The sequence below is a fragment of the Mustela erminea genome, chromosome 2, assembly GCF_009829155.1.
Source record: "Mustela erminea isolate mMusErm1 chromosome 2, mMusErm1.Pri, whole genome shotgun sequence".
In the NCBI taxonomy this organism is placed as follows: Eukaryota; Metazoa; Chordata; class Mammalia; order Carnivora; family Mustelidae; genus Mustela; species Mustela erminea.
The window spans coordinates 138,376,471-138,402,559 of NC_045615.1; the positions used below are offsets into that span (position 1 = coordinate 138,376,471).

The 26,089-nt window shown below is 41.9% G+C and overlaps 1 protein-coding gene and 1 long non-coding RNA gene across 2 annotated transcripts in view; both read right to left on the reverse strand.

Moving 5' to 3' along the window:
- FRYL (FRY like transcription coactivator) overlaps positions 1-5,899 on the reverse strand; it is a 261,657-nt gene extending 255,758 nt beyond the window's left edge. The window contains exon 1 of the mRNA XM_032334261.1: positions 5,666-5,899. The gene's annotated coding sequence lies outside the window, so the exon portion shown is untranslated. The remainder of the gene's footprint in view (positions 1-5,665) is intronic.
- A 1,137-nt stretch (positions 5,900-7,036) lies between these two features.
- LOC116585069 lies at positions 7,037-18,024 on the reverse strand. Its single transcript, XR_004283453.1, has 3 exons — positions 17,935-18,024; positions 9,591-9,800; positions 7,037-7,195 (listed from the first exon to the last, which is right to left on the reverse strand). It is a non-coding gene; the product is annotated as an uncharacterized LOC116585069 (long non-coding RNA).
- Positions 18,025-26,089: the final 8,065 nt, after the last annotated feature.

The following is a 26,089-nucleotide window of genomic DNA, read 5'->3' on the forward strand; positions in this document are numbered from 1 at the left end:
CTGAAATCAAGGGCAAGCCATGTAAGGGACTGAGCCACCCAGGTGCCCTTGAATTGTATACTGTAAACAGGTGAATTGTATGATATGTAAATTACTACATCTCCATAGAGCCCTTCTTTTTTTTTTTTTTAACTTCTTAAAGACTTTTTTTTTTTTTAAGGGGCTTATGGGTGGCTCAGTCATTAAGCATCTGCCTTTAGCTCAGGTCATGATTCCAGCGTCCTGGGATCAGGCTCCTTGCTCTGCAGGAAGCCTGCTTCTCCCCTTCCTACTCCCCCAGCTTATGTTCCCTCTCTGGCTGTGTCTCCCTTATTTTCCCTTCTTTAAAAAAAAAAAAATTAAAAATTAAAAAAACTTTTTTTCTATTTTTTTTTTTTTTAAGATTTATCTGAGAGAGAGAGCACACGTGCACATGAGCAGGGGGGAGGGACAAAAGGAGAGGGAGAAGCAGACACACACCCCCGCTCCGCGCCAGCAAGCAGCCTGATGGAGAACTCATCCCAGGACCCCGGCATCATGACCTGAGCAGACGGCAGACACTTAATGGTCTGAGCCACCCATGCACCCATTAATATTTCATTTTTAAGCAAGCTCCACACCCAATTCAAGGCTCAAACTCACAACCCTGAGACCAAGACTCACATGCCCCACCAAGTGAGCCAGCCAGGTGACCATGTTATTTTAAAATTTTAACTCTTTGCAAAAGCTGACAAATCCTAATTACTGCATTATGGTCAAACTCCATAGGATATAGCCCTCTGTCAGATATTCTTCCTGACCTGGCCGACCTCATCACTGACAGTCCTACACAGTCCCTTTATTAACAATCCAGTTCCTTCCCCACAGATACAAACAGCAAGCAGCAGACACACGGGGAGAGGTGGAGGGCAGTATATTTTATAAAAGTTAAAAATAATTCACACAGTATTTTTATATAAGTGGCTTTTCAAAATGGTTATTTTCATAATATATTTAAAAAAAAAAAAAAAACCCTGAAAAAGGCATCTACCAGTTATCTGCTAGCATATAGGTACTGTAGTGTCATAATGCCGGTCTTTGAAACAGATAACGCTTGTAGGGTGTGAGAAAAAGACACATTTATGTTTGCAGAATTTCAGAAATATTCTGCCCCACAAGAACAGGGTTTAAGTAAAAAAAAAAAAAAAAAAAAAAAATTCCAGAACTCACAGACTTATTTAACAGTGTGCATGAACTACCCACGTCAAATGGAAGACATGTTTGTTTGCTAGTGTACTTTGGAAGAAGCTATGCAGAACAATAAACAAAAGTGAATAATAAATTCACCTAGGTGTGCACTTTTTACATTATTTTTAATCCACATGTACCAGTCTAAGCTCACAACTTGTGGCAGAGGCAGACTTAATCTGACCTTCAATACTAGGCAAGGTACACAAAGTAGGTGCAATTCTCAATGAAAATTTGCCAAATGAGTGGAGATTTCTCAGCTGATTAAGCCAACTGGCTGCTTACAGCTGGGATTCCTATTTAGGAACCTTTAGAAAATCTTTTTCCCCCCAGGCTAGTTTACAGAAGCACCTAGGACAATAGAATCTTATCACCTACATCATCTGCCCAAATTGTAGCTCCCTTTTCACAAGGAGCAACAGGAGGTTTGAGTAAAAACCTCCATATGTGATTTGATCATGAAGAAATGTCTTCCCACATTCCTCCTTGGGCTACTATGAGAAGTGCCTGTTGGCAGGCTCCAAACAATTTTTAATGCTCTCTAGAGATTAAAAGAATCAAGAAATGAGAAGAGATTAAGCTTAGGAGTATGTACTCCAAAAGTATGTCAGGGTAAAGGCAGGTAAAACTGTTCAGGGACACAGGTTTTGACCAGTTTTTGAAATGTTTTGTACACATACAGTGGTAGCCTTGTACTCAAGAGCATGCAAAGCTCTGGTGATAAGGGAAAAAAATGGTTTACCACTAAACACACACACACACACACACACACACACACACACACACTTTCCCCAAGTAAAACAATTTGAACTTTACAGCTTATGGTTTTCTAGAATACTGGTGGGATAACAAAAGTGCTCAAGCACTTTAGGCAACAGTAAAAAATAAACAAACAAATAAATAAATAGGGGAGTACCTCCAACTTTTGTTAATGGTTTAGCAAAGTCTACATTCTAATGCAGAAAATAAAAACATAACCATATTGTAAGTCAGAACATGGTCTGTGCTGTAAAAGGGTTTTACAAGAGCAAGAAGAAAGACCAATCACTTATGGTTAGATGAAGAGAAGCTTGCAGACAAGGTGACATTTGAGCTGGGTTAGATGGATGATCTCTCTAGTGAGGTAACAACAGTTGAAATTCAGAACACATGCTCTGCCCCAAAAAAATATTTTATAGATAAAAATAGTTCAAGTAGAGAACATACACTAAGCCAACCCCCAAACATACTTTATCTTTCAAAATTTCTTTTAAAATGTAAAACCTGCTATATAAAGCAATGAGCACTTTCCCACCTCACCTAGATTTCTTCTATTATTCCACTATTCTTTTACCATTTGGGCATGAATCCTGCGTAACTGTCACTTTGCACTTGTTACTGTGCTGAGATATGCACTCTTCTTCCTATGGCTGATAATATTGTGTCTTCCCATTAAACTGCTATACCTTTGAAAGCAATAACTGTAATCCATTTCTATCTTATCTTTCCGTAATACTTCTTAAATAAATACATACTCAACAGATACGGTTGACAGGCTAAACCTAGTTCTAATACCTGTGACAATAAGATATCACTAACACAAAAGGTGTCTGGGAACAGATACTATAAATAATTAAAACACATTTTTGCAAAGAGAACAAAAAGCATCTAGACTAGTAATATCTACCCATAGACACTAAACTAGTTAGTTGCTCTGCTTTAGTGTGACTTGTTCAGAAAGGGTGCTTGTTATAAAAAAAAAAAAAAGTTTGGGGCACCTGGGTGGCTCAGTAGGTTAAAGCCTCTGCCTTAGGCTCAGGTCATGATCTCAGGGTCCTGGAACCAAGCCCTGCATCAGGCTCTCTGCTCAGCAGGGAGCCTGCTTCCTCCTCCTCTCTCTCTGCCTGCCTCTCTGCATACTTGTGATCTCTGTCAAATAAATACATAAAATCTTAAAAAAAAAAAAAAAGTTAAATCTCTCAAGCAGCCTTTATAGAACATTATCTTTCTTTGTCACAAAGTCCTAAGACAACACATTTATTGTGACACGGTGGGTTTGCAGAGAAATGAAGGACAGTGCTAGTTCCCAAGGATCTCAAGGGACAGTTCAAAACTCAAGAAATGTCTTGGCAATGTGTATACATAAGACAATGTGTTTAAAACAATATGAAAAGCACAAAGGAAAAATGTTTTCCAGGAAGCATAGCCTAGCTGTTTCAAAGATAATTCTTTCTGAATGTGTTCTTTTTAAAGTTCAGAAATTCTCTCCTCTATTGTTTAAGCTGGAAGTAAACAAAGATCGAAATTTGGAAACTTGTTTTAATTTTCTACTCAACTGTATTATGAGATGGAAAGGGAGATTATGCCAGCAAACTGGCCTGACATCCTTATCACAGAAGAGGATCAAAGAGGAGGGAGGAGCGGAATATAGGTGTAACAATGCCAGATACCATCAAGATTACTACAAAAGAACATGTTTGCCTACACTTCCTAAATTCTGTGGGAAGAACAGAGTACTTCTCAAATATTATTATCCAGAATTGGCTTTCAGTCTGCCCAGTTTCTCCTTTCTTGTTATTGCTGAGCCTGTGAACTGATAAGGTTCCACACCACTCAGAAAGTTACCAGTGAGTTAATCAAGGAACCCTTCTGGAAGTTGTTAGTATTGCTTTAAAAGAAAAAAAAAAAGAAAAAAAGAAAAAAGAAAAAAAAACCAAACCACTGGGCCAGGCATTCCAACAAAATTCACTCTTCCAAAGAAATAATTTTACAAAATAACTCAGAAGGGAAGACAGGATGGAGTGCTATTTTTGATAATGAGTAGCAAAAGCAACAACAAAAAAGACTACAGAGTAACACACCCACTGTTACTTTGTTTATAGGCTTGTAACTTGCACATGCAAGTACTCTACAAAGTATTGCTCAAGAAGAAACTGTCAAAAATGAATGCTTATGAAAACATTCCTTTTCTAAATAAGGTCTCTAACAAGGGCTGTGCTGTTCCTAAATGATTTCTTTAGCAAGTATTGGCAGGTATAGCAGAGCGATAATGCTCAGGATGAGAAAAAAATCTCTTGTTTTATCAATAGTAAAAGCTGTTGTTACTAATTATGATGCCCATGAGTTCAGTACCAGAAATTAACTCTGTGGTAGATATCTGCTAGGCAGAACAGCACTTTACAAAAAACTAAGTTTATCCCCCCCCAAAAAAATACTTTTTTTTCCTAATCCTACAGACCCTAGCAACCTAGTAGATTGGTTTTGTTGTTGCTGTTTTCATTCCAAAAGAAGCTCCGCCAGTAAGTCGAGGTAACTTTGCAGTTCAAAGGTTAAGGCAAATTCAGCTCTACGTAGAGAGTTTCTGCTCCTCGTCAGCATAGCTCCCTATTCTCTCCCTCTCTCTCGCTCCCTCTCTCTCTTCTCCTATTATCTTGGCCTGAGAGAGGCTAATGCTCCCGTATAATTGCAAATCCATGGGGGAAGCGATTGTAGGTGCCGAGGAATGAAACTGGGATGGAAGCACGATCGACAGCAATCAAGAACCAGTTCGCCCTAGAAATCACCCTCTCCGGAAAGGAGGAAGAGTCTCGGCCCAAAGAACCTGCTGCCCGGAAGCCACAACTTCCATCAACCCGCAAAGAAAAGTTGCAAGAAGAGCTCAGCGCCCAGGCAGCCCGCGCGGGAGCGGAGACGGCGGTCGGCGAAGACACTCATCAGGCCCGGGCGCCCGGCGAGCCCGGGCTGCGGCGTCCGTGGGGCCGACTCCGGCTCCCGCAGGCTCCGGGTCTGGGGGTGCGACCGCGGAGAGTGGGCGGAGAAACGAGAGCGGAGGAAAAGAGGGACAATGCTGGGCCGGGCCGGCGACTCCGCGCGTTCCAAGGGTCCCCCCGGCGCCTCTTCCCGCCCGGGGCCTCCCGCGGCCGCGCCAAGTTTGCTCCTCAGCCCTCCCTTCACGATCCCGGCCGGCGAAGCCGTGGCCGCCGGCCTCCCTCCGCCTGGCCGCAGCCGCCTTCCTCCCCGCGGGGCGGCTCCCGCGAGTCGGCGAGGAGGCGGCGCGCGCGAGGGGAGCCGCGCGCGCGAAGGGGCGCCGGGCGCGCGAGGGGCAGGGGGCGCGCGAGGGGAGGCGCGCGAGGGGCAGGGGGCGCGCGGGCCAGCGGCGCGCGCGAGAGGAGCCCGGCGCGCGGGGGAGCGGGGCGCGCGGCGCTCCCCGAGGACCCGCGGCCGCTCCGGCGGGTTTTCGGTTGAGGCGGGGGCTGCGCCGCCGTCTACCGTCCGTTAGGAGTCTTTGCCCTGGCGGCGCAGCCTGCCAGCCATCCTGGCCCGCCTCCCCCTCGGCTCCCATCAGGAAGGGCAGCCGGGCGAGGGCCGGCGACCTCGTCTCCTGCCAGGGCTGTGGCCGCCGGTCGGCGGGCATCCCGGCGCCTGCCCCGGGGCTGGAAGAGAAAGTGAAATGAAGCGTCCTTCCCCCGGCAACACCTACCTGTCCCCAGTCCAAGTGCAGCTGCCTCGCTCCTCGGGCGCCGCCGGTCCCCGCCCTCGGGCCCCGGGCTCCGTTCTCTTGACAATGGCGCGTCCCCTTTAAGGAATAATCCGATCGGAACCGATGTGTGGTTAAACCTCCGACTCTGATTTTAACCGGATTTCTCTCTCTCCCCCTGAGCCCGACGGACGCCCGGCGGTGCTGGAGCTCTTCCCACCCCTTCCCCGCCCCGCCTACCCCCTCGCCTTCCTGATTGGCGACAAGCACTACAACAGGAACAGCAATCCTCGCACTCCACTGGCCCAGCCGGCCGCCGCTCACCGCGGCCCCACCCTCCCGCCCCGCCCCCTTCCCCGGGTTGGTCCTCCCTCTAATCACTCTCTGTCCTCTACTCCATCGTTGCTTTGGAGACCTGGCAGTCAAGGCTCACCCTCCCGCCTCCGGAAAGCGAACTTTATTTTTATTGGTAAAAGGACATCTTCCTGTGTACCTGATTGGGCAAGAAAGGAGTTAGTCTGCACGCCCCTTACCCATTATCGCTCTGCCTTTACGGGTTTGAGAAATACCGCTGCAAAGTCCTCCCTGCTTTACCTTCTTCTAAGCGCCTGTCCCTTTAAATGGTGGTAGGGGTCGTGGACAAACTCACAGCCTGTATTGGGGAAAGCGGGAAAGGGAGGGGAGAGAAATTCCAAATCTTCTCCAGTTGGGTAACACATCGCGAACTGGGATTCTGCGGAGCCCCAGCACGCTGTCTAGTGAATGGACGGGTGAGAGTGAGCTAGAAGACCTAAATTCGGGTCCTAACTCCCCTTGAGACTCGCTCAAGTTTTCACTCACTGCCCACTCTACCCTCACCGTCGATTCCACTGGCATCTCGCTGCGCCGAAGAGCTTTGGTAAAAGCATCTGCAAACCTGGAGGGGTCTTCTCGCAAACGTTCATTGAAAAAAAGCATTTAAAACCATTTCCCTTAAAAAGTTCCGCTTAATTCACGTCTTTTGTGTTATCTCGGCGTTCCCCACGAAAGCTAAGTTACTCTTCTGAAATTACTAAATAGGTGATGTCTCTCGTGACTAGCTCAAAGTAGAAGTAGAAGACGTCCGTCACGGAGCCGGGGGGAGCCCAGGCTGAGCCCAAACGGGCACCAGAAAGCTATCCCTTGAGGGAAAGAGGGAATCTGGCATCGGAAGCTTGACCTTGCAGCAAAACCTCCCCCAGGAGAAGAAAAATTCTTCGACAGCCTGGTGGGTTTCCCACCAGGGAAGGGTAAGGGTAAGTGTCCCGGCCCTGTTTGCCGATGAGCTTTGAGAGCCTTCGGACCTCTGGATACTGAGTGCATTTGCAGTGGAACCCGTGGTGCCCAGAAAGTGACAGCTCTCAGCGGTACCCTAGAAGGGAGTTTAGTGGCAGAATGGGGGAAATAAACATCGGTAGCTCAAATGACTTTTCCGCGAGTTCAGCTCAAAAATCTTATGGACATAACCATAAGAAGGGTGAGCACAGGGAAAGGCTGTAGGTCATTCAGGTGTTTCTACAGGGGGCAAGAGACAAGGAAATACCTAGGTTATATTTGGATAGCCTTCAGAGATGCTAATATAAATCTCTTAAGTGTTTGTAACTAAACCCCCATTTTCAGCCTATTCCATTTTGGTTTTTGGTTGTTAGCCCTTTTTTTTTTTTTAAACTATAGTCAAGGTAAAGTAATACTGGCTTTCTTCTGATACACAGCTGTCAAGCTTTGAGGCTGCTTCTGGGTTCTGACATTCTATATTATACTATAAATAGAATAAGAATATTCTGTATTCTAATATCTAACATCTAGTATGATCTTCTGGAAATAAAGACATCTACTATTTCAGATGTGTTTCAGCTACAGGTTTTGTTCAAGGTCTAGGTGATGTTTTCAGGTTCTTTGTAAAGCACCTGTTCTGTGATGTCCAGATTGTTCTGTTACACTAGCACATTGGGCTCAGCAACTCCAGAAGGCAGTCTTCAGTAACCTCTAAGTTCTCTTCCCTACATTTAACCAATCATGCTGAGATTACCACCTCACAAACACAATTTATATTATTTTTTCTCTATTTCACACTTACCCACAACAGGATTGTTTATCACTTTTTAGCTCATACACCCAGCCTCCTACTACTACTACTACTATTAGTATTTACATAGAAGAAAATTTTAGAAAATCTGCAAACCTAGAGCTTCCAATTAGCAAATCATTCTTAAGAATGTTCAGTATTTGAGCACCCAGGTGGCTCAGTCGGTTGAGCATCTGACTTTTGATTTCAGTTCTGGTCATGACCTCAAGAGTTGTAGCATCAAGCCTGGAGGCTGGCTCTGTGTTCAGTTCAGATTCAACTTTCTCATTTCTCCTCTCCCTACTCATGCTCGCTCTCTCCCTCAAAATCTTTTTTTTTTTTTTTTTTTTTTAATGTAAAAGACTTGGGCTGCCTGGTTGACTCAGTGGGTTAAAGGCTCTGCCTTCGGCTCAGGTCATGATCCCAGGGTCCTGGAATAGAGCCCCACATCTGGCTCTCTGCTCAGCAAGGAGCCTGCTTCCTCCTCTCTCTCTGCCTGCTTCTCTGCCTACTTGTGATCTCTGTCAAATAAATAATTTTTTTTAATGTAAAAGACTTAAAACAAAACAAAAAAACAAAACCATGTTCAATGTTACTGAACCAGTCCCTGCAGAAATTTACAATTTATATTTTCCCCTTAGAGGGATATTATCCCATACATTTATTTCTCAACTCTAATCTAGGTCCCCACTCTTTAAAAGGAAATATTCCCAGAGGTGCCTAGCTGGCTCACTCAGTCAGCAGAGCATACAACTCTTGATCTTGGGGGTTGTGAGTTCAAGCCCCGCATTGGATGTAGCAATTATTTTAAACAAATCAAAAATAAAAAGAAATCTTCTACCAATGTGCCAGCCTGACTAAAGCTTTTTAACATCCTTGCATACATATCTTTTTAAAACCCTTTTAAAGTATGAAATATATTATAATCATTTATTCTCCCTATTTATACATAAAGGTAAACCACCTCAAAGAACTACCAGTGAAGCCAGTAATTTTCTTTAGAAAAAATTGTTACCATTTATATTACAAATTCTGTTCAGTTCACTGTACACTTATATAGCAACTATTATGTGTTAAGTAAAGAAGGTGGGGGGAATGAATATGTCTCCATCCTTCAGAGACAGAATCTCCAAATTCCATCCAAAAGTGGCACAACTTTACCCCTCACTTAGCCCTTAAATGGATAGTATCTATTAACTAGTGATTTTCTACAGTAAAATTAAGAAAAATCCAATTCCTAGAAGTTGTCAGCAAAAATTCCTTCCCCCGGCCCTTTATTAATAGTAACAAGAATGAGACAAATTAAGAGAAAATAAGTTCATAGTAATTTGTTTTTTTTTTTTAATCTCAAAGAAATATTTCCTGGGTCTCTGCAGAGGAGATCCATGTCCTCACACCTTCCAGTGTGTTCCTTTATAAAACGAGAACCGATACTCATTGAGAATATCACTGAATGACCTTTAATCATCAGTAAAAGATTCATTTTTGTTCTGTATATTCTATCTACTGAGGCAGAAAGGAGATGCTAATACATTTTCAGAAAGATTTCCAATTCTCTCCTGCTCAAAATCCTTCAGATTCTCAAGGCACACACTGAATGCGGTCCAAGCAACTCAGCAAAACATACATCTCCCTTTATAATCTGACTCCAGGCTGCCTCTCTGGTTTCTCCTCTGGCCACTCCCTCGGTTGACACTTAAAATGGCTGCTCTATGTCAATGATGCTGTTCATTCAAGGCTCAGTGCCTTTGGTCATGTGGTTCCCTTGTGTAGAATAGCCTTCCCTCCACGCTTACCTGGAGGAGTCTCATATATCTGTCCATCAAAACCCAAAAGAAGCATTACCTTCTTTGTGAAGACTTCAGAATGCACCCCCTTTCCTGACTTGATTAGGTATCAAATTGAAGACAAGCCTTAAATGTTTCTTTTTCTGTCTCTTGCACCAGTCTGAATTGTTTTCCAAGATCAAGGGCCATACTTAATGCACTTTGTATCAGCATTGGCATAACTGATGCTTTCGATAAATGCATTTCAAATTGGGTTGAATGAGCAAGGCTGAAATGAAAAGGTTAACTTACAACGTGAAAATCTAATTAACCAGAATATTACTCCTCTAGGAATATTTTAATTTCTTAATGTTTTATTGTAAATCTGTCTAAAGATTAGAAGTGAGTCTAGATCACTGATTTCCAGACTTTGTTTCATGGACTGGTAAAATTTGCAAGGAATTTTTGGTAACTGACACAGTCTTGATAACTTTTTATTTTGCAAAGCAAAGGCATAAAAGTAAATATAAATAAATATCTATTCTTCCCATTATTTCATAAAATAAAAATATTTTGAAACCAATACTTGAGGGGTGGCTGAGTGGCTCAGGAGGTTGGGCATCCAACTCTTGATTTTGGTTTGGGTCATGGTCTCGTGTCCTGGTATCTCGCCCCACATAGGGCTCCACGCTTGGAATCTGCTTGGAATTCTCTCTCTCCCTCTCTCTCTGGCCCTTCCCCTGTTCACACTCTAACTAAATAAATAGATAGATAAAATCTTTAAAACAAAACAAAACAATTCAAAACTTGGGGGCACCTGGGTGGCTCACTCTGTTAGGCACCTGACTCAATCTCGGCTTAGGTCTTGATCTCAGGGTCATGAGTTCAGGACCCATATTGGGCTCGTGCCCATCCGGGAGCCTACTTAAAAACAAACAAACAAACACCCACCAAAAATTGGGAAGGTTATAACTTCAGAATAAAAGACTTTTGAATACCTTTGACAGTATAAAGCACTTGCACAAACCTCCAGTTGAGACTAAAATATTCTTTACACTTCAAATTACTTGATCTGATGCTTCTTTTCATGTATTTTTAAACAATGGTTTAGAAATGAAAATATTCCTAAGGTTTTCTTTTCCCCTATGGTGTCCATACAGGGGAAAAACTATTTGATTTTTTGTTAATTTTCCCTCTACCCACGAATAAATGTCATAGCATCACACTAATTGCCCTGCTAGCTTCCTGCCAGAATATTTGTAGACAAGTTCTTATTTATGAAAGTGCTTACAAAATGCTACTTGAATTCTTTATCTACCATGTCATATAGGAGTCCCTTTTCTTTTGGGAAACTTGCCACTTTTTTTTTAAACCTACCACTTTTTATTTTTATTTTTTAACAGTTTTTTTTTTTTTTTTTTTTTTATTTATTTGAGAGAGAGAGCAGGGTCAAGGGCAGAGGGAAAAGCGACCTCCCTGCTGAAGAGGCAGTCTGCCCTGCAGGGCTCCATCCTGGGACCCTAACATCATGACCTGAGCTGAAGGCTGATACTTAACCAACTGAGCCATCCCGGCTCCCGTAGCTTAACACTTTTTAAAAACTGTTGTTTAATCCTTAGAAAGTTCCCCCATTGCTCATCAACGAATCAAACAATAAAAACTTGTGTGCTTTAAAAATTATTTTTACCCATAGAGCACATATATTTTCTGAACTTCCAAAAATTTAGGGTAAGTGCCTGATACCTTGAAGTCTATCATGTGTCAATTGTAATAATGATAATTTAAACCATATTAAAACACATGAAGAAATTTTTGTGTTATACCAATGCAAATATATATATATGTATATACTCAAGTATACATAATTATATATAAAAGTGCTCTTTTAAATAGTGCAACCCAATCAGACATAAATTCTTTATGATGGGATAGCTCATAATGGTTAAGCATCCTATAGAAGAAATCTTCTGGTGCTATGATTAAGGTCTAGAAATATCACCTTCTAAATGGGGTCAAATAATTGATTTCCTTTTTTAAAATTAATTGATTTCTTATTCAGTGGAATGCATGATTAATGTATGTGAAATTATCTTTCACTAATAAAGTATTATGTTTATTTTGTCTTACTTCATTTTCCATACATATTTTAGATCATTTAGAAGCTTTATATCTTAATATTATTTTATTAAACCTTTATCAATAAAATCCTAACTTTGTCCAAAATATCTTACAGGTGGTCTGTTTGTATTCTGCCATTTTTCTTCTTTTTCTCCATTACAAAGGAGCTTCCATTCCAAACAGAGCCATTGTGTGAAAATGTGAATTTAAAGAAGAGATAAATCAAGGATTGAATCCTGACTTTATAAGTGGATTATTCTGAGGGAATTTTTAGAATACTATTCAACTAGATCTATTTTCATGCAACAAACTCCTTTTCAGAAATAAAAGGCATGACTTAAAGAAAGACACCTATTTTCGGTACAATCCCCCTTGTCTGTTTCTTAGTACAAATATCTTTGAATTCAGCAGCCCAAAGCCTATATAGTGGTAACTTTTCAGATCCGATTTTTAAATCAAATTATTTAAAGGCATGAACACATCATCTGTCTCTGTTGAAATGTTTATCTAGTACTCTGATGAAATCACTTTGAACTTATCTTAAAACCTTGTTAGATTTTAAAGTGTTGCTCTGGTTGAGTATGAATTTGTAACTGGAAAGGGATATAGTCCCTTTAAAAGAAGGCAAAACAAGTTTTAGTCCATTTCCAGTTTGTGGAAAGGGGGTGGGAAAATGGAGGTACTCTATTTAAACGCATTGCTACCACCTATCAAACTCGTGATCTCGTTTGGGAAAGAAACTCATGAATTATCCAAAGAACTGGGAAACCTGATGTGGGGGACAGTTACATGATCATACCACTAGCAAAGGGGTACACCATATGACTAATCTCCTTCGGGGACTTCTGTCTGCTGATAGAGAAACAGAAAAACAAAGGACAAAGGAAAGTCTCTTTAATTAATCCTCCCAGCCAAGCAAAATAAATAGATCACTTGTTTCAGCAACAGAAGCAAACTGTTAACAATTGAGAAAAGCCACCTGCAGGTGTTTTTGAACACAAGCTACCCCAGAGACCAAAATTACTATTGTTTCACACTAGGGTCAGCCAATTTTTTCTATGAAGGGCCAGATAGTGAGTATTTTTGGCTTTGTGGGCCATCTGCTCTCCGTCACAACTACTCTGTCACCAGAGCACAAAAGTAGCCATGGAAAATATATATGTGAACACACAAGGCTGTATTCCAATAAAACTTTATTCATGGGCATGGAAATGGAACTTTAATTTTCATGTGTCAAGATATATTACTCTTCTTTTGTTTTTTTTTTTTTTTTGTTTTTTTTTCAATCATTTAAAAATTTAAAAACCATTCCTAGCTTTCAGGCCCGAGAGGTAGTGGTCAGATTTGCCTAAGAGCTCTACCACTGACTCCTGGTCTAACATAATTCTATTTTTTTTTTTTTTTTGGTTTGGTGCCTAGTAAGTGACAGGTACTAGGCTAGGCCTAAGGACCATAATGGCTGACAAGTGACAAGATAGACATGGTCCCTGTCCTCATGGAGGGAGCACACAAATATACAATTAGAGAGTCTAATTCATATCAATGAAGGAAGAGTCCAGAGCTCTAAATCATGACTTATAATCCAGACGAGGAGGTCAGGGAAGGTTTCCCTAAAAAAGCTGTCTGCATGGCTCAGTGGTTGGGCCTCTGCTTTCGGGTCAGGTCATGATCCCAGGGTCGCGGGATCGAGCCCCGCATCGGGCTCTCTGCTCAGCGGCGATCCTGCTTCCCCCTTTCTCTCTCTGCCTGCCTCTCTGCCTACTTGTGATCTCTGTCAAATAAATACACAAAATCTTTTTTTTTTTTTTAAGATTTTATTTATCTATTTGACAGACAGAGATCACAAGCAGGCAGAGAGGCAGGCAGAGAAAAAGGGGGAAGCAGGCTCCCTGCCGAGCAGAGAGCCCGATGCGGGGCTCGATCCTGGGACCCTGAGATGATGACCTGAGCCGAAGGCAGAGGCTTAATCCACTGAGCCACCCAGGTGCCCCAAATACACAAAATCTTAAAAAAAAAAAAAAAACAGGCTTTGACAAGGACTGACAAATGAGTATGAATTGACATGGGGAACTGACAGGTGAGGAGGAGAAAAATCTTTTGGGTAGAAAGCACAGCCCGTGCCACAAAAGGCCTCTGTCCCTGAAATGCAAAGTGAAGGGAAATGGGACAAGCAGTTAAATTGGAGAAAAAAGTAAAAGCAAAAGCGTTCAGGGCATGGTAGGTTTTTATTCGGAGTCACAGAAAGTCATGGCATGGTCTGATTCGCATTTTTTTAAAAAAATATTTTATTTATTTATTTGAGAGAGAGAGAGCATAAGAAGAGAGACGCCCAGACTCCCGGAGTCTGGGAGAAGCAGACTCCCAGCCAAGCAGGCATCCTGATGCGGGACTCGATTGCGAAACTCCAGGATCATGACCTGAGCCAAAGGCAGTCGCTTAACATACTGAGCCACCCAGGTGCCCCCTGATTCGCATTTTTAAAAGATTGCTGGCTCTAGGATGGAGAATAGATTAGCAGAGGGGGACAGTGGTGACTACAGGTAGTTACAGGCTTTTTGGCCCTAGACTCTATGCCCCAGAGCCAAATATACTATTTCACCTATGCCAGGCACTTTTCCTAATACTTCACATGTATGAACTCACGGAAATTTCACAACAATCCCATAAGAAGGCACTACCACTTCTTGTTAGGGAAGAGAGACTACATCTCGATTCTTCCCTTATCATGCCCTCAGTTGTCTCTACTTTGTAGAATTAGGGGAAGTAATTGCAGGAGAAAAGTTAAGAGTGAGGAAAAAGAGGCAGAAAGAAATGAAGGTGTGTTCTATGGGACCATAGCCATGGCTCAGACCCAAGTCTCTTTTCCAAGAAATTAGATTGTTTACTGGGGATGAGGCTCTACTTCAAGGAGGTGGCTGCCTTGGGTATCTATGGGAAGCCCTCATGAAGACTACTCATTCTTGGGGCACCTGAGTGGCTCAATTGGTTAAGTGTCTGACTTCGGCTCAGGTCATGATCCCAGGGTCCTGGCTCCAAGTCGGGCTCCCTGCTCAGTGGGGAGCCTACTTTTCTCCTTTGCCTGACACTCCCCCTGCTTATGCTCTCTCTCACTCTCTCTCTCTCTATCTCAAATAAATAAAATCTTATTTTATTTTTTTAACATATAAAGTATTATTTGTTTCAGGGGTTCAGGTCTGTGATTCATCAGTCTTATACAATTCACAGCACTCACCATAGCACGTATCTTCCCCATGTCCATCACCCAGCCACTCCACCCCTCCCATCCCCCTCCTCTCCAGCAAACCTCAGTTTGCTTCCTGAGATGAAGAGACTTTGTGGTTTCTCTCCCTCTCTGGTTTCATCTTGCTTCATTTTTTTCCTCATTTCCTCTATGATCCTCTGCTTTGTTTCTTAAATTCCACATATCAGCGAGATCATATCATAATTGTCTTTCTCTGATTGATTTATTTCGCTCAGCATAATACCCTCTAGTTCCATCCACGTCACTGCAAATGGCAAGATTTCATTCTTTGATGGCTGCATAATATTCCATTGTGTATATATATATATATATATATATACACCACATCTTCTTTTTTTTCTTTTTTTTTTTTTTATTTATTTGACAGACGGATCACAAGTAGGCAGAGAGGCAGGCAAAGAGAGATAGAGGAGGAAGCAGGCTCTCCGCGGAGTAGAGAGCCCGATGTGGGGCTCGATCCCAAGACCCTGGGATCATGACCTGAGCTGAAGGCAGAGGCTTTAACCCACTGAGCCACCCAGGTGCCCCCACCACATCTTCTTTATCCATTCATCTGCTGATGAACATCTAGGCTCTTCCCATAGTTTGGCTATTTACCCCAAAGATAAAAGTGTAGTAAATAAAATCTTAAATAATAATTCATTCTTTCTCTACAGAAAAGTACTCCATGTAATGTTTGGGACACACTTACACTAAAAAGGCCCCGCCTGTTTAATCTCAAACTCAAATCTAACTGGGCATCCTGTGTTTTATCTGGCAAACCTACGCTCTGGAAACCAAAACATTCCCTCCTATAAAACCTAGGCATCAGCTGGAGACAGATTTAGCAAATGAGCCTGATGGAGCGCCTGGGTGGCTCAGTTGCTTAAGTGTCTGACTTCAGCTCTGGTGGTGATCTTGGGGTCCTGGGTTGGAACCCCACGTCAGACTCCATGCTCAGCAGGGGGTCTACTTGTCCTTCTCCTACTTCCTCTTCCCCAGCTCGCGCTCATTCTCTCTGTCAAATCAACAAAGTCTTAAAAAACGAAACACAACAACAAAAACAAAAACAGAAACAGAAAAAAACGAGCCTGAATACCTTATAAAACTCCAAAAGGCTTTCCCAAGGATTTTTGTGAATTACCCAGGCAAGGGTATGGAATTGGGGGTTCTGATTTCACCTTTGCTTCCTGGTTCATTCTTTCTCACTGAAGACTGTCTTCTGAGCTCTTTCAATATCACAAAAGCCAGCAAACCTGTGGAAACACTATGAAAGGAGCCACCCCATCAGACACAGCCTTGCAAACAGCTCCGAGCCGTGTTTTATTATATACTCCGTTGCTCAGAGTCCTTTCTGCCACCCAGCACCAATGCTTTCTCATGGCCCTTGGCCATGAGCCCCGGGTCCTGCTCACCCTCTTGACATGACTTTTCCCCTCCTCTATCTTCTCAACTTTCTCGCAGGAGCCAAGAATTTCTCTCCTCCTATAGAGCAAATTCCCAAACTAAGCAGGTTGGATTCCTTTTCTAATGCTCTGTCACCAGCTGATTTCCAAGACCTCAGGATCTCAGCCACTTGTTGAGATACTCTTTCAAAACAGAGACAGACTGAAATTCTCCCTAAGAAGAATTCTGATGCTAGCGAATGAGACAATAATCGCTTTTTCTTAAGTTGTTGCAATACTTTTCTGCCGGCATGCAGGAAAAAGGATATCTCTTTTGGTTGTATCCAATGGGGTCTGTTTTTACTAGTTATATGATCCTTTTCCTTGGGAGAAGTTTCACTGCTTTTTGCCCTGTGACAATATACATCAGAAGTTCAGAAAAAAACGAATCAGCAACTTTGGATGCCATTACAGATTCCAGATAAACCCGTCTTTTTTCTCTGCTTTGAAATCTAATTCAAAATTAAAACCAGTTACTTTTCTCAAGGTAAAGAAAGAACGTTTTGGGAAACACATCACCATTTACTATAGCTGGAAACACAGCCTGCTCTTTTTAGGGAGAAAAAAAAGAATAAAATATGCTATCATATGAACTCCTCAGGAGGCTGGGGAGATATGAAAAAAAATGGGCTCTGTGGAATCATTATTTTGGCTCACATCCCATCCCATTATCTTTTCCAAGGATTGTCTTCTTTTTTATTTTTTTTAAGATTTTATTTATTTATTTGACAGATAGAGATCGCAAGAAGGCAGAGAGGCAGGTAGAGAGAGAGGAGGAAGCAGGCTCTCCACTGAGCCAAGAGTCCAATGCGGAGGTCGATCCCAGGACCCTGAGATCATAACCTGAGCCGAAGGCAGAGGCTTTAACCCATTGAGCCACCCAGGTGCCCCTCCAAGGATTGTCTTCTAACTTTGCCTTTACTTGCCTATTTTCCAGGTCGCCCTGAGATACTGCAAAACCATGTACAGACACTCAGTATGTACAGAGATCCCACCAGCCAACTAGAATAATAATGAAGATTTATGAGTGCATGTTCCTATGAGGTCATCTACAGCAAAATGAAATGAAGTACTTAGTCAATCATACAGGTACATTTAAAAATAGCTTTGCTACAATTCTCTTGATATTTAGCTGTCTATTGATTAGTTGGTTTTTTTGTTTGTTTGTTTGAACTGTAGAAACAAAAGTCTTAATGTCTTCCTGCCTTTCTGCAAGTGTAAATTTGGCCTGAATTTCAGTGTATTGAGAAACTGAAAAAATATATATGTATATATGTATATCACATATATTAATTATGTAAATGACAAGCAGATTAGTAATCTGGTAGCTATGCCAGTTCATATAATCACAGAGAAGCAAAAGCTCAAGTTCAAGGAACAGAGCAAAATGCAATTGACTTCTCTTTTTTGGGGGGAACGTTATCACCTCATAAATTATCTTTTACATATAATAAAAATACCAACATAGTAAATATTTTTATCAACCAACTGAAAAAGAAAATCATCTTTCAGTAACCTATTCTTTAACATAGAAAAAAAAGTCACAAAAAAAAAGAAAAAGAAAAAAAGTCACAACAACTGAACACTATGTTAAATTATCTTTTAAAGAGATAGCTTACCTTTAGAGAATTAGGCTCTTTCACTTGGTCAGGAAAACAGTGTAAATCCTTATCTGTGAGGGTCCCCCCCCCCCAAGAAAATCCTCGAACTTCCACATCTTGGTATTTTAGCAGGTCACTTTTTCCATAAAAAAAAAGTTTTACAAACCATATGTAGATATCTGATTGCTGTTGTGAAATCCCACTCAACACAATTTAGTATTTTAGGTCTATTTATAGAAGTCCTGCTATGTGAACATTTTTAGCCTGTACGATGTCAGCCTGGTAATTTTCATGCAAGTAAGAAAACAATTTGTTCCAGCCTCCGAAATGGTACTGACATCAAAAGTGTCCTTCACACTGGAGAACTTGTGACTGAAGAGCTTCCAGCAAAAGCAGTAAAAATGGTGGCAATGCATGTCTTAAAGTGGTGTTGCTAATGGGAGGGCAGTGGCTCTTCCTGCCGCGCGTGATGGAGGCAGCTGTCATTGTTGAGTGAGGGGAAGGAAAAAAGCATCTATGCTTCCAGTTAATCTCCCCCCACATGGAGATTCTGCCCACCTCAGGGGATCTGAGTTGGTGTTATTTTTAATGGCAATGCCGTTACAGACCCCAACCCATTCTCCTAGCTCCAACTTCCACTGTTCCCTAATATTTGGACCAAATTGGTCTATACTCTGTTCTCCAGGTTCCTTTATAGCCCTTGCCTATAGCACTGAAAAAATTTCTCAGAAGAGTAGGGCCCAAGGTTAAAGGAGAAGTGAAGAGAGTAGTCCTTAATCATAGTGGCATTAAAGCAGCTGAGACACAGAAGTCGGGCTTAAGACCCTATAAACTGCCCTAAGAAATCTATAAAGGAATCTGAAGAGGGTGAGAATTAGATAGACAACAGAATCATTAAGACTGTGCTGCTTCTTCTATACCCATGAACCGACAAGCCAAGTGAAACATAAATTACCTTCATCGTTTGGAGACTTCATGGAAGTGTCTTTAAGGAATCTGGAAATGAGAAGTGTCTAAAGGTCATTTGGAGTTCATTGTACAACAAGCACAAAATGAATCACAGAGGAGAAATCCAAAGTCACCTAACACTGTAAGACTTGTCTGAAATGGATAAAATGTGCCGTCATATCCAATAAGACAAGAGTCCAACAGAATGAGGATGGTTTGCCACTGAGGCAGGGGAGTAGAAGAGTCCCAGAAAACTGTTGACAACCTTCGTCAAGCCCTTATGGAGAGAGAACACCATGAGTGAAGAAGTCAGTTTGTCAACCCCAGTGGCAGAAATACCCATGTTCTACATGAGCTAACTTACTGACTTTTTCTAAGGATTTTATTTATTTATTTATTTATTTGAGAGAGAGCATGAACAGGGGGAGGGGCAGACAGAGAGGGGTAAGTAGGCCTCCCAGGGAGGCCCAACATGGGCCCACCCTGGGGCTAGATCCCAGGACCCTGAGATCATGACCTAGGACAAAGTCAGATGCTTAATTAACCAACTGAGCCACCCAGGTGCTTTCTAATTTACTGACTTCTTAAAAATATTATGTAATGCACATGAATTTGAAAATGGACAAGAACCATATTATTCTCTCAATAGATGCAGAAAAAGCATTTGACAAAGTGCAGCATTCTTTCTTGATTAAAACTCCCCAAAGTGTAGGGAGAGAGGGAACATACCTTAATATCATAGAAGCCATAAACAAAAAACCCACAGCGAATATCATTCTCAGTGGGGAAAAGCTGAGAGCTTTTCCCCTAAGGTCAGGAACATGGCAAGGATGTCCACTGCCACCACTGCTATTCAACACAGTACTAGAAGACCTAGCCTCAGCAATCAGACAACAAAAATAAATAAAAGGCATCCAAATCAGCAAAGAAGTCAAACTCACTCTTTGCAGATGACATGATATGCCATGAGGAAAATCCAAAGACCTCACCCCAAAATTGCTAGAACTCATACAGGAATTCAGCAAAATGGCAGGACATAAAATCAATGTACAGAAATCAGTTGCATTTCTATACACTAACAATGAGACAGAAGAAAGAGAAATTAAAGAGTCAATCCCATTTACAATTGCACCCAAAATCTTAAGATACCTAGGAATAAGCCTAACCAAAGAGGCAAAGAATCTGTACTCGGAAAACTATAGAGTACTCTTGAAAGAAATTGAGGAAGACACATGTTCACGGACTGGAAGAACAAATATTGTTAAACTATCTATGCTAGCTAGAGCAATCTATCATTCGATGCAATTCCTATCAAAATATCATCAACTTTTTTCAAAGAGCTGGAACAAATAATCCTAAAATTTATATGGAATCAGAAAAGACCCTGAGTAGCCAAAGGAATGTTGAAAAAGAAAACCAAAGTTGGCGGCATCACAATTCTAGATTTCAAGCTCTATTATGAAGCTGTAATCATCAAGACAGTATAGTATTAGCACAAAAACAGGCACAGATCAACGGAACAGAAAAGAGAACCCAGAAATGGACCCTTAATTCTATGTTCAACTAATCTTCAACAAAGCAGGAAAGAATCGCCAATGAAAAAAAGACAGTTTCTTCAACAAATGATGTTGGGAAAATTAGACAGCCACATGCAAAAGAATGAAACTGGACCATTTTGTTCAATACTATTCAGCCATCCAAAAAAAAAAAAAAAAAAAAAGATATCTTGGGACGCCTGAATTGCTCAGTCACTGGCCATCTGCCTCCGGCTAGGGTCATGGTCCCATGGTGCTGGGATCCAGCCCCACGTGGGGCTCCCCGCTCGGCAGGAGGCCTGCTTCTCCCTCTTCCACTCCCCGCTGCTTGTGTTCCCCTCTCTCCCTGTGTTTCTTTCTGTCAAATAAATAAATAGAAATCTTTTTTAAAAAATGATATCTTGCCATCTACATTGACATGCATAGAACTAGTGGGTATTATGCTAAGCAAAATAAGTCAATCAGAGAAAGACAATTATCATACAATCTCACTCATATATGGAATTTAAGAAACAAACAGAGGATCATAGGGGGAGAGAGGAAAAAAGTAAAACCAGACCAAAATCAGAGAGGGAGACAAATCATGAGACTCTTAATCACAGGAAACAAACTGAGGGTTGCTGGAGTGGAGGGGGTTGGAGGAAGGGGGTGACTGGGTGATGGGCATTAAGGAGTGCACATGATATAATGAGCACTGGGGGTTATATAAGACTGATGAATCACTGAACTCTACCTCTGAAACCAATAATACATCATATGTTAATTAATAGTATTTAAGTTTTCAAAAAATACCATGTAGTGCTATATTGTTCAAGGTTCTGTGTTGAAAATGACAGACACCAACCCTAAGAAGCTTAAGATAGAAGAGGAGCTTTTTAAGAGAACACAGGGATGTCTCCAGAAAGGGTAAGGATGCTGAGCCTCGGAAGGACCAGAATAGGGAGCCAGTGGGCACTGCTCCAGCTTCTCTCTGGTGCCTGTGGTTCTGATTTCTGCTTCTCTGGGCAAGTCTGCTTCATTTCCCTTTCCCTCTCCCCGCAGACCAGCCTAAGCTGGTCCTGGCAGCACATGGACAGGTGTCCTTGCTCTATAGTTACAACTTCCAATCCAAAGTTTGTATCACTTCATTCAAGCAAACAGACCAGACCGGACGGGATCTCGGAGTCTAATTGCAAATGTCTGGGTGAGAGAAACTGATGAGTCCCACCTAAATAAGGAATCCACCCCCACCCATTTTCCTGTGCCCAGTGGTTCCAGGTTACAACGTAATGTGGATAATAAAGGCCCACATTTCTGGAAGAAGAAAGGGAGGGGTAAAGGGAAAAATGCCTGTTCTTTTTTTTTTTTTTTTAAGATTTTATTTATTTGTTTGACAGAGAGAGATCACAAGTAGGCAGAGAGAGAGAGAGAGAGAGGAGGAAGCAGGCTCCCCACTGAGCAGAGAGCCTGATGCGGAACTCAATCCCGGGACCCTAAGATCAGGACCCGAGCCGAAGGCAGAGGCCCAACACACTGAGACACCCAGGCGCCCAAAAATGCTTATTCTTAAAGGAAGTGACCTGTGAAGACATTCCAGGGACATCTGGGTGGCTCCGTGGGTGAGCGTCTGCCTTCGGTAGGGGTCATGATCCTACATCCCATTTGGCTAGGCTCCTGGCTTGGCGGGGAGTCTGCTTCTCCTTCTCACTCTCCTTCTGTGCTCTCCCTGTCTCTCTCGCAAATAAATGAATAAAAACCCTTAAAAAAAAAAAAAAGACATTCCAAAAAGTATCTTCTACAAGTATGGACCATTATTATCCCCACTTGTCTTAAAGATTTTATTTTTATTTATTTGTCAGAGACAGAGAGCACAAGCAGGGGGAGCGGCAGACAGAGGGACTGAGATAAAGGCCGATACTTAACCGACTGAGCCACCCAGGCATCCCTATTATCCCCATTTTACAGGTGAGAAAATTAAGGCATTTGAGCTTACGCAACTTGCCCACGGTCACAGAGCTAGTGCGTGGCAGTCTCGGGATTTGAAGTCAAGTCTGTCTGAGTCTTAATCACTATGTTGTAATGCATCTCTTATTCTTATTCATCAAGCAACCATTTTATTTAATACATCTTCTTATGAAGGACAACTACAGGCATGTAGTGATTATACAGACTGCATATTTTCTAATTCTCATGATGATTATAGTTCTCATGATAAACTAATAAGTTGGCTTTCTGGCTCATATGTCATTATTATAAATTTGGGTAAGGTCAGTCCAATCTTAAGAAATGGATTTGCTCTTTGTATGTTGATAAAATGGGACTTCAGAGCCTTTTAAGCCTAGGACCGAGTTCCTTGACAATGACGGCTGTGACGATTGTAAATTCCACCAATTGGGTAATGCACACTCCTGGCAAGTGTCTTCAAGGACAGTTGCTGGCCTTTCTGTCCTGACAATCCTCTTACCGAATGAAACATTTTGATTTCTACAAAGATTGAATCTCTTTCTCCATTACCCTAACAACAACAAAAACAACAACAAGATGTTAAGTTTCTGTTTACAAACTGAGGAATTTTTGTTTTCCTTCCATCTGTGCATTTTACACAATTACTATTAATGCCAATTGTGTGCCAGGCAATGTACTAGGTACTGTGAATGCAGTGAACAACAGAAGCATGGCCTCAGGTTATGATCACAGGGTCCTGGGATTGAGCCCTGTATTAGGCTCTCTGCTCAGCGGGGAGCCTGCTTCCTCCCCTCTCTTTCTGCCTGACTCTCTGCCTACTTGTGATCTCTGTCTGTGAAATAAATAAATAAAATCTTTAAAAAAAATGTCTGCTGGGGCCCCTGGGTGGCTCAGTGGGTTAAGCCACTGCCTTTGGCTTAGGTCATGATCTCAGGGTCCTGGGATCGAGTCCCGCATCAGGCTCTCTGCTCAGCAGGGAGCCTGCTTCCTCCTCTCTCTCTCTGCCTCTCTGCCTACTTGTGATCTCTCTCTGTCAAATAAATAAAATAAAATCTTTAAAAAAAAATGTCTGCTAACAGATTTTGAAAGGAGAATGAGAATGAAGGGAAAAAGTAGTAATTGGAAAAGAAACCTGTGGGCCTTTTCCCACAGGAGAGATGGAGAAGAAGGGAGTAGAGAAGAAGAAGGGTCCTGTGTTGATTAAAAAATAACCCAGATTTCATGAGTGTTTATTAATATATTAATCATGAGGGCAGCATCTTCTGTGTCATATTCCACTGGAAAAGAGAAGTACACCATTACACAAATAATCCAAATCAAGGCAGTCTTGGCTGAAGATCAACTACCATCCGCAGCAGCTGAGGAATTATATGATATGATTATGAGCTTTCAGACATGTCCATGGAGTTCACTACCTCATCAACAATCAATCAACAAATATGTAAAAATTGCAAATGGAATTTGATTCAATTGATAGATCTTGATAGATCTAGCTCTGAGACCAACAAGCATGCTTAATCAGCCACAACACTGCTAAGTTTTTGTCTCTCCTAGAAGCAAATTCAGATTCTCTACAAGCCCTATTTCCCCCCCTGTGACAGGAACATATTTGGCATGTTCAAAGAAGAGCAGGAAGGCCAAGTTGCCAAATCAGAGTAAAGGAGAGGGAGAGTACAGTGATGAGGTCAGAGAGGTGGGCCAGGTCATTAGGACCTTGTAAACACGGATAAAGATTGAGTTTGTATTCTTAAATGCAATGCAAAACCTCATAGGCCTTGACTCTGATGAATGACATGATCTGATTTACCAATTAAAAGAGATCATTCTGGATTCTGTGTAATGAATGAATTGTGTAAGGGTAAGAATTGAAGCAGAGAGACCTGCTAGAAGACTCTTGCAAAAGACTGGAGGAGAGATTATGCTATTCTGGACTTGAGTGATAACAATGGAGGTGGTGAGATTTCATTAGATCCTGGATTTTTTATGATGATACAGCTGATAGGACTTGATGATGGACAGAGTACAACGAAAAGAAAGGAGTTCAGGATGATTCGCAGGTTGGTGAAGTGAAAGGTAAATGCTGATTATTGAGAAGGGAAATGCATGGAAAGGAGCAGATAGAAGGGGAAAGAAGAGCTAAAGTTGGAGATACCAAGTTGACATATAAGGTGAGTTATCAAGTTATAGCTGGACTGTAAATCTGGAGGTCAGAGGAGTTGTTAGGGCCAGAAGGATAAACTGGGAAGCTTCAGTGCATAGATGGCATTCAAAGCCATGGGATTAAGTAAGAGCATCTAAGAAATGAGCACAAAGAACAGAGATGATTTTTTTTTAACGGCCAATGACTGAGCGCTCATATGCCAACCATTAACAGTCTTGGAAGAAGGACTGGCCAGTGAAGTAGGAGAAGCAGAAAAGAGATGTGATCTGGAAGCTCAGTGAAGAAATGTTTAAGGAAGGAATGATCAGCAAATGAAATGCTATTAAGAAGCCATGCACGGTGAGAACTAAGATATGACTTGGATTTGGCAAGATAGAGACTATTACTTGTTTTTGACAAGAGCCTTCTTGGAGGAATAGTCAGTGCAAATGCCAGAAATGGAATGATTGGAATTGAAAATGCAAGGTGACAAAGTGGAGACAGCAATAATCAACCATTTTAATGGGCTACTGCAATAAAAAAAAAAAAGATAGGAAAATGTGACATTCATTGAAGGGGACAAGAACACTAGAGAGAATTTATATCCTGTTTGTATGCTGATGGCGATGATTAAGAAGAGAAGGAAAAATGGTGAATGCAGAGGGGAGAGAGGATATTACTTGATTGAAAACATTGCTGGGCCAAAAGGGCAGGATCTGATACGCATGTTGTCTTCAGATGGGAACACGGAGGGTTATGTCCGGTAATAGAAGGGAAGGTGAAGTGCATAGCTACAGATGCTGGTAGATGGATAGATTAAATAAAGAAAAAATTGAGGCAATTTTCTTCCAACTGCTTCTATTTTCTCAGTCAAACTAGAAGAGTGGTCATTATCTAAGAACAAGAAGTGGGGGTGGGGATATTTGTGACTGAAAGATGGCGGAGACACTGAAGTAACTATCCAGGACAGTGGGGAAAACCCAGAGAAATGTAACAAGCCTATGGCACAGGGTAAGACTGACTCGAAGAATGATGGAAGAGCCATTCACATGGTTGTATATCATTCTCTAGCGATAGTCAGAATATCAATGTTGACGGGAAGTAAGGAGTTATGTTTAAGGCAGCGTTGGGTTTTTCCAATAAGACAGAGAGTGAGAGGGGCAAGGCAAAGCGAGAGGGGCAAGGCAATCGTGGGTCTATGCAATAGACCTGATTACAGTGAGCTGCGCAAGAAGAAAAGACACTAGTGGAAAAATGGATGGTGACGAAGCAATAGACCAATAGATGGGCTGCTCCAAAGAGGTTGATTTTGGTGGCAGTAATGGTACAGCTAGAAAGGTTAAGAGATAATTGATCAGAAGAGTAGGGAATACCAAAACTCAAGAATTTTTGAAAATGATAAAGTGATGTGGTAGAAAGTTCTTTGAGGCATATGATTACAACAGTGTGTTGCTGAAATGTAGTGGAGGATAATAATATTGAAGGTGGGAAGATTAAGGAACACAGAGGCTAGGGAATACATGGGTATGTATAGGGGTTCATAGATAATTTTGTGGATGGTCACCCAGCAAAGGGGCATAGTATAGACATAGTACAGACTAGTGGT